The following is a 14,655-nucleotide window of genomic DNA, read 5'->3' on the forward strand; positions in this document are numbered from 1 at the left end:
GGCTGACTGAGCCAGTAACTTTCACAATAAATTTTAATGCCAGCCTTTGCAATCTGCCAGCAGTGCATTGATGCAGGACAGAAAGTGGTGTTCCCCTTCTCAAATGCCTTCCCCCTGTTGCTGCCTTACAGAGAAACCAATACAGGGCTGCAGTGGAAATGTATTTCTGTTTGTTTGCTAATGCTTTTAGGAATGTCGCTGTTGCTAATTCATCACACTATTTGTACTGCAAAGGACAAATATCAAAACAGAATGCATCTGCTTAGCAGTGAAAGCATTGCTAGTTAATTTCTTCAGTTTGTTTTCCCTAAATCAGAATTAAGCTCAAATATTTATGTCAGCCTGTCTTGTAGGGAATATTTACAAAATATCCTGCTTTTTCAGTGTATATATGTAAATCCTGTTAGGATTTCAACTATGTAGTGTGCTTTTAAGTGTTCTTTAGTGTCTCTTCCGGGATCAAAATGCTGTTTGCTGTGTTATGTTTTAATTAAGAGGAAAACTACATGGTAACACTGCTGTGTCTTACATAATGCTTTGGCACAAGCAAAATTCTCTGGGTGAGTACTGTGGGACCCTGACACTGCATGTGAGCTGATGCTCAGTTCCCTCTAATTCCCCTGCTGCCCCTAAATCCACTTTTATGCATTCCTGCCACCAACAGACATCTGAGCACTTCCTTTTTATGCCCGTGACTCTGCGTGTCCTTTGTTTTCAGCCTTCTGCTTTGGCACAGAGAGATGTCACAGCAGAAGTGGAGAGGTTGGCTGTCCTGGCCCTTCCAGTGTGTTGTATGATGGTGTTTACGTAGCTCTCTTGCAGCCTTGGAAATCCTAAAGCTTTTTTAGATTCTGCTTGGTACCATCCCCACCCATCCCTTAGCAGAAAAAGGAAAGGTTTAATCTGTACTAGCCTGTTGAAGGCTCTTCATACATGAAGGGATACTGAGGTGCTTTGCAACTAGATGTTTTGCAAGATGACAAATTTATCTGCCTATAGCAGAGGGCCCATGCCTTAGTGATTCAGATCGATTTAACTCGGTATCTTCCCATCCTCTGGCAGTAGCCTGTTTTCTTTACAGGCTCTCTTTGTTCATAGAAGTACGGACAGTTTGGCTAACACACTGGTGGAAAGAAAAGTCATTTAGATAAAGGCAAAGTTTTACAGAAGGACTAGAACTGGAAAGTGAGTGTGTTTGAGGGTTGTGTGGTGAAAAGACAGCATGAAAACTGTTTGCTGATCTAGTAGGCATAAGTGTTAAGGTGAGAGAAGTCTCAATTCAAGGAGACAACTGATCTGCACTTAACGCTCTTCTAAGGTATAAGATGGGAAGCCTGTTGAATCTAGTCCAGAGGTATACTGTTAAAAGGTGCTTGCATCCTTTTGCTTGGTTTCCAGACAGGCCGGCAGCATCCATCACTAGCCTTAAATCTGTAGAGGAATTTCTACTCATTGGTTTTGAAATAAACCAGTAAGGACTGTTCTCTACTTCTGAACAACACTAAAATTATACCAGAGGGATTGGTAAACATTTGGCTCAAAGTGGAGTTCTAAGGTATTAGCAGGAAATGGATTAAACTTGAAAACTTGCTTGACAGATGCTTAAAACTCCTGTTGAGTGTTTTTCTTGGTGATTTATAGAGAAGATAGAAGAGGAAGGCAGTAGCTTTGAGGTCTTCAGCCTAAAGGTTAAATATCTCAGGCAAGTGTGGATCTAATACAGAAAAGGTGGAAGAAGAAAGGAAGGGATGGATGGTGTGAGTTGTTGACAGTGTACTTAGTATTTCATCCTAGTGAGGGAGCTGGTTGTCTGAACTTAGTTTTCCAGTATCACTTTAGATACCCTCTATATTGCTTTTGGCTGCTTCTGCAGAAGGACATAGGGCTCTTATAGGTGCTTTGTCATATTTATGGGTCTCATTGAATGTCACAGATATCCTAGCCTGCCTTTCCTACCTGTACCACAGCCTGGTATTTAGAAGGAAACTGGTAAAAAAAACCCAACCCAACATTGTGGTGAACTAATGTTTAGATTTTTAAGAAGTTCTGATCATCTTAACTCGTCTAGTTAAGCACAAGGAATGTATGAAGCTGCTTGTAAGAAAGGTGCTGTAAGTTGGTGTCTTTGTCAAAACAATGACAGGAAAGTAGCAAGGCAGTTGGGCAATGAACTGCACTGCAGAATAGGTGTAACTGAAGGGTCAGAAATATTGTCTGCGTAAGTAAAATGAGAGGTTATTTAGCATCTGCATGTCTGATGCAAACGATCTGATAAGAAGTGATTCTGCTAGGTCGAGTGGAAAATGATTAGAGATAAGCCTAAGCTGTCAGAACAGAAAGAAAGGGATTTTTGAAGCTTTATGGAAGATGACAGGACTTGTTCATAGACTTAATAAAGACAGGGGAAGGGGAAAGAAAGAAATCAAGCATGACCCCTAGTCTACAGGACTGATAAAATGGAAGATACTGGCCTGCTGAAGGAAGGAGAAATGAAAGTATTCAGCATTGTAAAGGAAAAGATTTAAGCATACCACTGGCTATCTGAGGTATTTCTAAGTTAAACTTGAATGGCTCTGTGCTGTAATTGAACTGTAAAACTTAAGCATGACAGGATCTCGTGCCTACTTGTGCCTGTGCCAAGGGCTGCATCTGCTCCCACATGGCTCGTAATTTAACATGAAGTTAAATTAAACTGAAAGCTCTGCTTCCTGAAGGTGAAATCAATCTTAAATATGAACAAAGCCTTACTTGGTCTTGGTTTATGTTCTTTCTGCTAGCATTCAGTTTGCTCCCATCTTTCAGATTCCTGAATGGAGGTTAATAGCATTATTGAAAATACTTGGTTTTGTTTGCTTGCCTGGGTGTATGACAATAGTAAGGAACAGGACTTTGATTGAAATGTAATTGGGACACCTCAGTAGTAAGTTTGGTCCATTCTAGTACAGTGAACTACAGACATAATCCTTTTCTCTAGTGGTTAATTAGTAAACTAAGGCATGTGTGGAATTTATAAGGGGGGAAAAAAAGAAAATAAATTCTCTAAACTGTAACAATCACTGGGGAAAGAACAAATTGTGAATATCTAAATTTATTTCCTTAGACTTATAGTAATTCTTCAAAAGGCAATTTGAGAAGTCCAGTGAATGCATGGTTCAAGTCACAGGAAGAATTGTTTCTATAATTCACAAGGATCAAAAAAATCCTTGTTTTGTCCACCTGCATGGAAAAGGCAGAAATTAAAATAAGTGTTGCATACAAAATCAATAGTCCTCTATCCTTATAGAGAGGAACAGAATACTGCAAAGTATGTTGTGTGATACCCAGGTTGATTTGCCAAGACATCCTTGTAAGAGTTCTGAGTGAGTTTGAATTACAAAGTATCACTGTAAACAATTGCACAGATGACTCTTGGCTGAATATCGTTACCCCGAAGGTTTTAGGATGCTGCTACTTGGTATAGGTATATTCTTGTTTTTTAATAACAAAAGGTTGCAGATGGAGACAATTAGCTAAACACACAGGTAACATAGTTTCATTTATATTTAGTTTGTATGCTTGCTGCTCTTGCTTCCGTACACTTGCAAATAAATAAGATATAAACAGTTTTAATTTTGAAGTTAAAATTTTGAAGAATTGACTTAATATATGTAGTAGGTGATAAACAGAAAGATGACATATTTTTTCCAATCTGCAATATTGAACTGGTCTGTAAGTACTTTTCTGCTGTAATTCAGTGTGTTTCTCTTCCTAATTCCATTTAATAAATGAATGTGAATTATTGGCTTTCTCTTACTGCAAAATGAACATGGGAGAGTCGGAATAAAATGAGCCTTTTAAAAAAAAATTACTTTGTAAGAATAACTGGAGCTGGTCTTTTCCCCCTATTCTTCCTATTTTATGGAACAGCGGGGTTTCTGCCTCTTTGGACCTCTTGGCTTCGATTTTTTTTATTTTTTTTTTTTTTTTGGAAAGAGTTAGGTTTCCAGCTGCATTGAAATCTAATAGGATTTTGGAGTCTAATTCTCTTAAGCTTCTTTGAAAGTCCAAACCTTTTCTTGTGAGAGGTGTTTTATTTCAGGAGTAGACAGAGTTGATTATCCTGGATAGCAGCAACTCCTTTGAATCAGATCTATAAGCACAAAGGCCAATTGTCAAAGTAAGACTGTTGGATGCAGATAAAATATTAAAAACAGTGTTTGGTGTTCCAATGACCAGGGGCATTAGGCAGATGAACATCACTACAAGGTATGCTAGCCATCGTACTCTGCGAAACACCTCAGGTTATTTGGTCCCTATGAATAGGAGAGGGAGTGTGATAGATGTACAGGAAGCACTTTAAACAGCAGGAAAACTGGTTAATTCTCCCTTTTTCTTATTTTCCCCTGCTAGGTGTTTAAGTAACTTGTTTTGATTATTTTGCTGATGCTTTTCTGGGAATTAAAGTTAGGATGAGTGTTCTATGTTTTCTTAGCTGCTTTTTTCTTTTTTTAAGCCATGCAATTAGCATTCACATGTGATTAAAATAATCACTTAATGCTCAGAGGTAATTCAACTAGCTAAGTACTTAACTAAACCTTGTAACTATCTTGACTTGAAATCGTAATACTTTAAAGTGCTTAAACCTTCCTCTTAAGTCTTTTAAGGCTGAAATATCTAAGACTACAGTATGTGCTCGTTGTCTTTCACTGCCTGTATTTGGCATTTTGGATGCTAACAAAGACCGCTTCTATTAAAAAGCTAAGGGTGGTAAGCAGTCAAATAGAATGCTTTCTTGAAACTAATACTACAGGTTAAAGTATTCCAAGGAAACACACTTGATCCTACCAGTGAGGCCAATTTTCTCTACTAGGCTGAGAAACTGATAGTGTGCTACCTGTGGTTGGACTTAAAGCTTCAGAGGGGAGTTGCTTAGTTGGCAATATGTTGAGGAGAACTTTGAGTGAAGAGAAGGCAAAGGAAGGTTAAGTGTTTGTAACCTGAGATCAGATATCCTGAACCTCCTTAAGTATGCTCCTAAGAATCTGGAGGATGTAGGAACAGTCAGGAAGTTAAGGCTTGAAGATTTCTATCTGTTTCTGCTCAACCATCCCCTCATGCTGTGTTTTACAAAACATGCTGAAAAGAAAATGTGAAATACCTTTGCAAAGTCAATGCAATCCCTATGGCTTTCACCATTATACAGTTCAGAGAGGGGAATATGGTATTCAGGGCAGTTTATGACTTCAGTGGGTCCCTGGGAATAAGGAACAGCCACTTGGGAAGCTCACAGAAACTGGTGCTAGTTTTGAAGTCAGTATTGTTGAATTGCTGACCCATGTCTTCTGAGCCCTTGAAAACCAGGTAAAATAATGTTTTTCATCCCATGAGAACGTACATCCATGCTGAAGACCAGTGCAGCAGCCAGGTAGCTGAGGGTATGCAGAATGCTATGTAAGGAACCAGCGGCAGTTACCTTGTGACATTCCCCAGCAGAAATTTTTAAGAGTATCTCCCAACCTACTGTAGCATTTCAAACTTTAATTTTGTAAGTAACATTTTTCAGTCTCTGAGCCTCCCCTTTTCTACTAGCTGATAATACTAAAAATTCACCCCTGAATCTGAAAGACAGATTGGAATATTTGCTTCATATACATCTTCCTTAATTAAAGGTGTTGTGGGGTTGTCTCAGAAAACCTTGTTTAATTTTAGTGGGAACTAATGAAATCCTTGTGGGCTATCATACACTGTGCTGAACATGCAAATCTGGCAGCTAGCAAAATTCCTATAAATTTTCAGACAATTAGTAATTTGAAAAAACAGTATTCCTGCAGTATGCTTCTAGTTTAAATGGAGCAAATGAAAACCTCTGTATGTAGTGCTTATGGTGAACTGATGTTTTTTGATCAAGTCATTGCAGTGTACTGAGAAGTTATGAACACCTGTTTGGAACTCTTCAATGTGTTTCATGCAATGTGTTTTTTTAAATGTAATAGTGTTTCTGTGGAGGTTAAGATATGAAGAAGTAATTGTTAGACATTTATGTGACAGTAGCAAAAACAAACTAAGACTCTTCATAACTTTTAACTTGTCACGATACCTGTTGCGTGCTTAGTACTTACTGTAGAAACTGGGACCTTGAAAAGATGAAGTTTTTGTCTGTGGGCTTAGAAATTGCACATAACAAACTACTTGTTGAACCTGGGGGTTAAATTTCAAACTAAGCTAGTGTTGCCTTGTTCTGATACTCACCATTGGTTTCAGCATCCTGCAGCAAACTCATCAGTCCTGTTCTGTCTTTGTTCCAAGAGAAACACTGGGGAAAGCATGAGGGTTTTGAGAAAGGGTATACGTTTTCTACTGCTTTTAGTATAACATGTTTCGTGTTTTTTTTTTAAAAAAAAGCCAAACAAAACCCCGACCAAACGACCAACCCCAAACCTCAAAAACGAGTAATGAAGTTACTCGTACTCATTTGCTCTATTGCCCACAAGATGGCAGTGTAATACTACAAAAAGATGCTAAATGTGGTATTTCCTATGGGTGGGAGAGGAATAAAAGTGTCTGTTGAACCTGTTGCAGGTGAGAAGATCAGCATATGTCACTTTGGATGATAATATGTGAAAGCAAAGCTTAAAGATATAAAACAAATAATGATCAATAAATGCTGATTTCATAAGTGTACTGCAAAACCAATGGCACTGAATTTGACTTTCCTTGAATCAACTGCAAAAATTGTAAATGGTGATATATCGTTGGTAAAGGTCAAAAGATGGTCCTAAGGCTAAGACAGTACGTATAAATCAGCGAACTTGGGATAAAGTTCTGGTCCAGTGGAATTCATGTGCAACTAGCTACTGATTTCCACAGAGTGAGGATTTTGTGTCTTCATGATTTTAATTTTACCATATATTTTATGTGATATTGCAGAAATATCTTTGAACTCTCAATGCCCATCTATAAATGAAGTGAAGACTGCTGTGTTACAAGTGGCTGTAAGCCTATGTTAACTTCTTTCAGGTATTGGCAGGAATGAGACATAAAGCAGAGCATAAAAGCTTAACAAGATGTACTTTTTCAGAACAAACTCTAAATATTTTGTTGTCAGATTTCCAAGTTAAAGAATAGTACATATTTTACATGGAAAAGCAAATAGGTAGTCAAAATAATTAATACTGGAGCACGCCTGTTGTAAAGGCAGAAATGCTTTGCTGCAGAGGCAGTTCTGAAAGTTGATGCAAGTTCTTGTGAGCAAAGATTATATTAGGGCAAAGAAAAACTTTTCAGTTCTGTCTTTGTTGTTTCATCAGTTGTGCTTAGTGACCAATGTTCATGTTCAAATACATATTAAATTGTCATAACCCAAAGGCTAATTATGTAATAAGAATAAAATTCTAATGTATAGAATTTTGATAGCAGTCCATGTATTTCTGTGTCAACGTTCTAGGAAGGAGAAAGAAAACTGGTGCTAATTACTTCTGTGCAGCAAATCTGGGAATTTTGCCTGTTAAGTGGTGTTACCAATTTTCCTGTAACTGTAGCTCATTTCCTGTGACGTTACCTTGGATGTCCTTCTTATACTTGTGAACATTCTTTCTTATTTCAAGCTAGCAAGGTGTGAGACACTCAAAATCATACCACTGAGACTGGAAGCACTCATTTGTTACACGATTGACTCTGAAATTCTCTCTGAAAAATGGGTATATTAACCTAAACTCCTCAGACTGGCCTAAGTATTATGATTAAGGTTGATGTGAATTAAAAGTGCTGAAAGAACTAAAGACAAGTATGAAAAACCGCTGCCTCTTCAGATAGTGATGTGACTCCTAGAACCTGGAAGTGCTGAAAATCAATATTGTAATGAATGGAGAGAATTGACAACGGTTTCATTATAGGGATGCTTCTAAGTATTTTCAAGTATCTGCATCTTGATTCATAAAGGCCTTAAATCTTTTCTGCTTCAACTGGAGTTGAAAATGTAGAATTAATTTTTTTCCCCTCTAAGGAGATGAATTGTCATTTGCTGCTTGTAGAAACCATCACTGGTCCTGTTGATGGATAAAACAAATCAATACTCTTTTTCTATAATCAGCTTTCACCCTCTCATGCCTTATTATCATTTATGCAAGAAAGCGTTAAACATCAGTCATTATAATATAATAGTCTCTGTGCTGACAGTCTGTAGTACAAGTCAACTGCTTTTGTTGTGTTTGAAGTGGAATAGTTGCAGGACAAGTACCTGCCATTTTTCCTGCAGTATGTCTTGTCCTGGGGCTCATTATGATTAGATATAATTTCACCAACATCTGAAACATCTAAAGCTTTAACTGTCTATAGTGTCTTTAACTGTCTATAGTGGTGATTTTCTGATAAGAAAATATGGTTATATCTTAGAAACTCTGAATGTTGTTAAGTCCCGCCCATACAGGGGAAAGGAAACACAGGGGTAATTAGCCTTTAGATCTGCTTTTCAGTCATTGAACTACACTGTTAACAGCTGCTTTTGTTTTTCCTCTGGATCCTTTTCAATCTGCCAATTTTTGGCAGGAAACATAGTTTATGGGTCATCTTTCAGCCCTTAGTCAATGGATCATTTCCCAGTTCAGGGTGTTATCCTAGTTTCCTGGGCTTTTTGCTGTTTTTATTATACTGAAGTGTGCTGACGTGTGACTGGTGTCCCCAAACAGCAACACTCCCAAAAGCAAAAGGAGAGCCTTAGCAGTACTTTCAGTTTGAGAAAATTCTTTACAGCATTTATCTTACTTCCTCTTAGAGCTAATTTTAAGGGGTTTTGTGACAAAGTTTTACTTATTTTTCTATTACCAAAAATTCTTTTTTAATATTTAGCTAGAGGTTTGATTTTCAAAATTAGTATATGTTTTGAATGTATAGTAAAATTGCTCAACTTTATTTTTTCAGCTGACTCGAGATAGCATGCTGAACTTGGTAAAACATGAAAGGCATGGTTTAAAAAACCCAAACAAACACAAAACAAAAAAAAACCAAAACAAAAACAGAAAACCCCAAACCCAACTGATGGTTCTAACTGCCATAATCATATACACAGAAACCAAATTTAACTCTTTATTATGGGTTTTGTGATACTTGTATCTTCCAGCTTGTGGAGTTATGTGATTTAGTTTCAAAACTTGAGTTTGATTAAAACTCAAATTTTAAAAAAACAACAAAAAAAAACCCCCTCACAACAACCTATCTTCAGTGATGTGGCATTAAAGCTTGAAATGATGAATTGTAAAGGCTTTAAGAACCTAAAAACCAAAGTTTAAAGATGGCTCTCATGATTTTTAGATGAATTTGGGGTCTGAGCCATGAGGTTGTGAATGCTTGAGGCTGGTGATGACACACTAGCCTTTTTTAGGTTGGTTATATATATCTTCTCTACAGGAAGGTTTGCAATACTGCCTTGTATGTGATGGTATATAAACATATGCTTAATGTAACCTTGTGGTAACAAGTAGAAAACAAAGCACTGGGCTGCTTATAGGTTGTTAGAAGAATTTGTTTTCCAAAACAGTGCTTTATTATAGATGCATGGTCAACATGGTCTTGTAAGAGTATATACACCATAGTTTTGTCAGAATTGCATAAAAATGTGAACAAAAGTGTTTGCCTTGCTCATGCTGCACATCCTAAACATTGTGTCCAGCACCGTTTTTCGATGTTTCTGCGATCATATCCTTGGTAGTCTCCATCTCTAGACTGCAGTTCCTCATCAAAAAGAGTGCTTAGATAAAGGAATCAGGAGTATTTTGAGAAGAAAAGACTTCTGGAAGAACCTGGGAGTTCTGAGAGTCCTCAGAGTCCTGCTCTTCACTCGTTTCAGGGTCTGTGGTTAAAAAGCCAAAGCAATGGGAGTTTTAAAGTATTGTGTTGTATGGATGAGAGCTTTATTCGCTTCTCCTAAATGGGATTAGGATTCTGAATGGTGTTGGGGTTGTTGAATTAAGCAGGGAAGATGTGGTTGCCACTTATTCATCATACCTGTTAGTAAAAATTTTTACATAGCCAAACTGTAATGCTGACTGGGTAATGAGACAGTCCTTGCTTAAAACAGCCTCTACTGTGCTTTTTTTTCCTAAGCAGTGAAGAAAACAAGTATCAAGATACAACATGCTTTATCTGGCATATTCTTCCTTAGTGTGAAGTATGATGATGACAATTCTAGATGACAAAAAGGAAACAAATCCATCTTTTCTGCTGATTTGTCAGCAAACTTTTGTCCTTTCTGCAAAATTATATTTCTTAATATGATAAGAAATACAGCTTTAGACATATCTAAAAGGGCAGAAGAAAGCATATGGGATTTCTGCAAATATAAAACAATTAATATTGTTAGAGACTAGACTAAATGGAAAGAAATGTCTTATTTAGAGTATGAAACTCTTCTAAGTTAATGTCCGTAAAGTTTAAATTAGTTCAGACTTTTTGTATTAGAATAAATGTTTCCTTTTAAAAAAGCATAATAATCATAATCAAGACTAAATTTGTTCTGTTACTTATTTTCAAAATGATTGTACATGTTTAGCAGACTTTTGATTTAAATCCCTAGGGATATATTGGAGACAGATGTTTAGATGACCTCATGTTTAAAGTAAAGTTATATTTGGACACTAGATCAAATTTTCCTTAAAATCTTTCCTTATATGTTACATTGTGGAGGGGTGCAGAGAGTATTGAAAGATTTATGTTGAAAATGTACTGCTTTATTTTAAAAAATAGTTATTAGAGTTCAGTAGATTTTATTTCATGGGATCCTCAAAAGCACAAAATGTCTGATTATGAAACAGTATGTTTACAAATGAAAATATTGTTTCTTGTTGGAGAGCTAAATGGGAAACAGACTTCTTTAAAAGTTCCTTGAATTCAAAAGCAAATTTACCATGTCATTTATACCTTCCGCCCAAACTTGTTTAAGACTACAGTAGAACTTAAAATGTACTATCAGTTGAAGAGTGCATAACAGGACATAACAGTAGCTGGTATTTTTACTACTCTCTGCTTTTGAACAAGTAATAGTTTTTTATGAAGCTGCAGTTAATGTCATAGTGTGAATGGCTATGCTGGTTTCATATGTGACACTGAATAACATTTTGGAAAAAGTCTTCAATGTTTCATCAAGTCATATTTATCAAAATTGACCTGTTGAAAACTTATTGATTGACAGATAAAAAAAAAAGCCTCTTCAGTCTTTTGAAGTTCATATAGGCAACACTGGCTTTTAAGGTGTTTTGTTAGATAAAAAAGTTACCGAGTTGTTGAAATTCTGCCATTTGTAATTGTAACTGAAGTATCATAGTAATAGAGGTATAGCTATTTTTGTCACTGCCAATTATCTTTTCCCCAAATACTCCTTTACTGGCAGAATACTTTTCTTTGTAGGCTGACACAAAGGTTGCACTAAAAGATTAATCAGATGCTTGGCACATGGACTGCAAAATACACTTTGCCCAGACCTCATGTGAACACTTCTGTGGGACAGCGTTTTTTATTGTTTTCTGTCATTTGTGATTAGGAAGGTTGATGTAGCCAGCAGAGCTCAGCAATGTATTTTGTTCTGAGCAGACCTTAAATTTAGGCAGCAAATACAGCATTTTTCAGTAATCTCATTGAAGTCCACTGGATTAGAGCCAGTGTAGCTGTCTCCTGCAAAAAACTTAAATTGCTTTGCAGTATTTGGAGCCGCCTCTTTCATGTAAGAATGGATATTTGGTCAACACTGGTATAAAAGTTAGATCTCTGCTTCACAAAGGGAGTGAAAGGAAGAGATCTCATCCTGTTCCTGAAAAAGGAGCTTTTATTCTGTCTTGTTCTTCTAGGGTTTGTTGCTATTAGGTGAATGTTGATGTACAAATGTGTATTAGGCATGGGCAATAACTGTTTTGCACAGCATGGATCTAATCAAAGCCTAGTGAATGAATGTGTGGTACCTATGTGACGCCATCTACTGTAAGCAGACATTATTTTAAGTTTTTCTTCCTGAATCAAGATTTGGTATTTACTTTATAACTCTGGAAAACAAATGGAAAAGATTCTTCTAAAAATTAATGAAAATTAACACACTTTTGCACAAAAATAGGATGATATCTGGTAATTCCCACACAAACTAAAAGAAAATGTGACCCCCTGTTGAAGCGATATATGAATGGGACTCCTTTTCTATATTTGTGTGTATAAAAATTCAATCTGTTTATAGATCTGGAAAATCTATAAAATGTATAATCTACCCTGTATTGAACATTAAGATTTGATGTTTTTTCTGTAACATTGTACTTGAAATTCAAAGATTTCTGGTAGCTAAGTAATAAACAGAAGGATTACACAAACTCTAAGCAAAAGTAGTTTCTGAAAATGAATAGGGAAAAATAAGTTTATTAAACTCCAGTTTATGCAAACAGAAGCAAAAAGCGGCCACAAAATTGGAGCAGATAGCCCTTAAACATCCACTAAAAGTGTCACTTGTCAAAATTGCTGGTATGAAGATACGGGGCACTGTAGAATGAACTTTAAATTTTGCTGATAAAGCATCTTTTACATTGTGTTGGTTAGATATTGTCTACACAAAGATTTTCTACATTCAGAAATGTTCTTTAAAAGTGCTGCAAGAATATTGCTCAGTTGACACAACACTTCTAGTCGGACTAGTCATTTGCTTAGTCTTGCAGTCCTAGAGTGAATGCTTGGAATTGGGCTGGAGTAACTTAGGCAACAACCTTTTGTTTGTGTAGCATGATCTTACTAGTCATTATATAACAGCCTGGTCCTTCTTTCTCCATATCAATGTATACTTTATTCAGTGAATGGAAAGAATAATGGCTTTCTATTGAAATACTCATCTTCTCATGTAATATGTTATCACTTATGCATACAACACCTGACTATTTTTTCCTTGATTATGCATGAATCTCCTTATGCTACTTGAGTATTTTCACTGAAGACTTGGTTGGTGCGTTGAGATTTGCAGGAGTCTCTGGTGCCTCAAGATATACATCACCTGCAAGTAAAGTAGATATGTTTACTAGGATGCTATGAATGCTTTATGCAACTTGTAGAGAGGCGGGGACATAATCCTAGGAGGTAGGAGGAAGAGATGGTTTTCATTGCCTTAATTGCAATGATCATCTCTTTTAAATTTTTCTCCTTGCCTATAGTCCTCTGTTTCCTTAACTGTGCATCTTCCAACTATTTTGAAGTAGAAGGGACCCTAAAGACTAAATGCTACTTTCTTACTCTGACTGAGCTGTATGCATTCTGTGTGCTGAATGGGGGTAACATTCTTCAGGGAAAACCACTGCAGTCAACTAGAGATGGTATCACAATTATGACAGCTCAGTCTTAAACTGATCTTTTTCTGTTCAGTCTTAATCTTTGTTTCCTACACTTTAATCTTTATAATTGCACCTAGAACTGTAATTGCCAAACCTGTGAAGAACTGAAAAATGGAGAGAGAGAGAAAGTCAGTGTTCTATCAATCCCCTCTTTGGTGGGACATCAATAGGGCTGGAACCTTATCTAGTGCAACTGGAATTGGGGATAGCTTGCTTTGCCTTTATTTTGACAACAAACTCTATGGTTAGGGAATTAAATTCAGACAGGAATAAATCACTGTATTACATTTTGTATGATGGTTGAACTGTTTGTAAAGCTTGAACATATTTTATGTGTTTGCTAATTGTTTTGTAAACTTTTCAGTATTCAACTTTGTAGTATAAATAGTTTTGACTATGGATAAGATTTAGACTGCCTGCATTCCACATAAGAAAAACTGGGTGCTTCTAACTTATTGAACAATTCAGAACAGACCCAGGAGATTAATGAGACCAGTGAAAGAGCTGAGACCCTCCTTGGCTTGTAGCCCAAGGAACCAAGAAAACTGTATTTTTCCTAGAGTGGTTTTTTCACCAGGCTGTAAAACTGGGTTCATTCTTGCTCTCTTTCTAGGTCTTTGAGCCTTGCAATCACTTTTTGCATAGCAGTACACATCAAACATGGGAGAGAGTAACTGTATATGCAGTGGCCCTGGTGGTCAGTCAAGTCTTCTGAAAGGCGAAATAATATATTTGATTTTTTTTAGCTGAGGGCAGCCTTAGGCATAATGTTTTTTCTTTCTGGACCCTAACACATTAACCTGTCATGTGTACTTCCAGGGGAACTGGAGGTGCCTGAACCATGAGACTAATCAGTATCTCAATTCCACAGAAATCAATGGAAGTTACTCTTTCCCTGAACCTCTTAACTATACTACATCTGTGTCAGATATCCTGTGGTGTCCAGCATGTCAACATACTCACTACTAGCTCCAGGTGGCTGCTCCCTGTATGTGTACAGGAGCTGAATTATTTCACTGGCTGTGGGCTTGGGAGCTCTGAAGTGTCCTGTTGAAGTCAGGCAGCAACTTTCTAAGTATTGGAGTGCCCTAAAGTATATAGGCAACTAACTTTTTATTTAATTTGAGCATCTAAAACTGAGTGCCTAAAAGCATATATCAAGTAATTTGAATAAAACAGGCCTTATTTTCAATTACAACTCACTGAAGTTAGCAGGAATAGAATGGTGACTAGTTAAAGTAATCACCTATCTGGTAGGATAGACTGGTAAAGGGTTCCTATCCCAGTGACTTTGGAAGTTTTCCTCAACTGAAATACATCAATTGATTACTAG

The 14,655-nt window shown here is 36.8% G+C and overlaps 1 protein-coding gene across 2 annotated transcripts in view; it reads left to right on the top strand.

The window, feature by feature from the left end:
- Nucleotides 1-14,655, top strand: part of SLC25A21 (solute carrier family 25 member 21) — a 259,335-nt gene that overhangs the window by 621 nt on the left and 244,059 nt on the right. The window lies entirely within an intron of this gene.

Source organism: Chroicocephalus ridibundus, chromosome 4 (genome assembly GCF_963924245.1).
Source record: "Chroicocephalus ridibundus chromosome 4, bChrRid1.1, whole genome shotgun sequence".
Taxonomy (NCBI): Eukaryota; Metazoa; Chordata; class Aves; order Charadriiformes; family Laridae; genus Chroicocephalus; species Chroicocephalus ridibundus.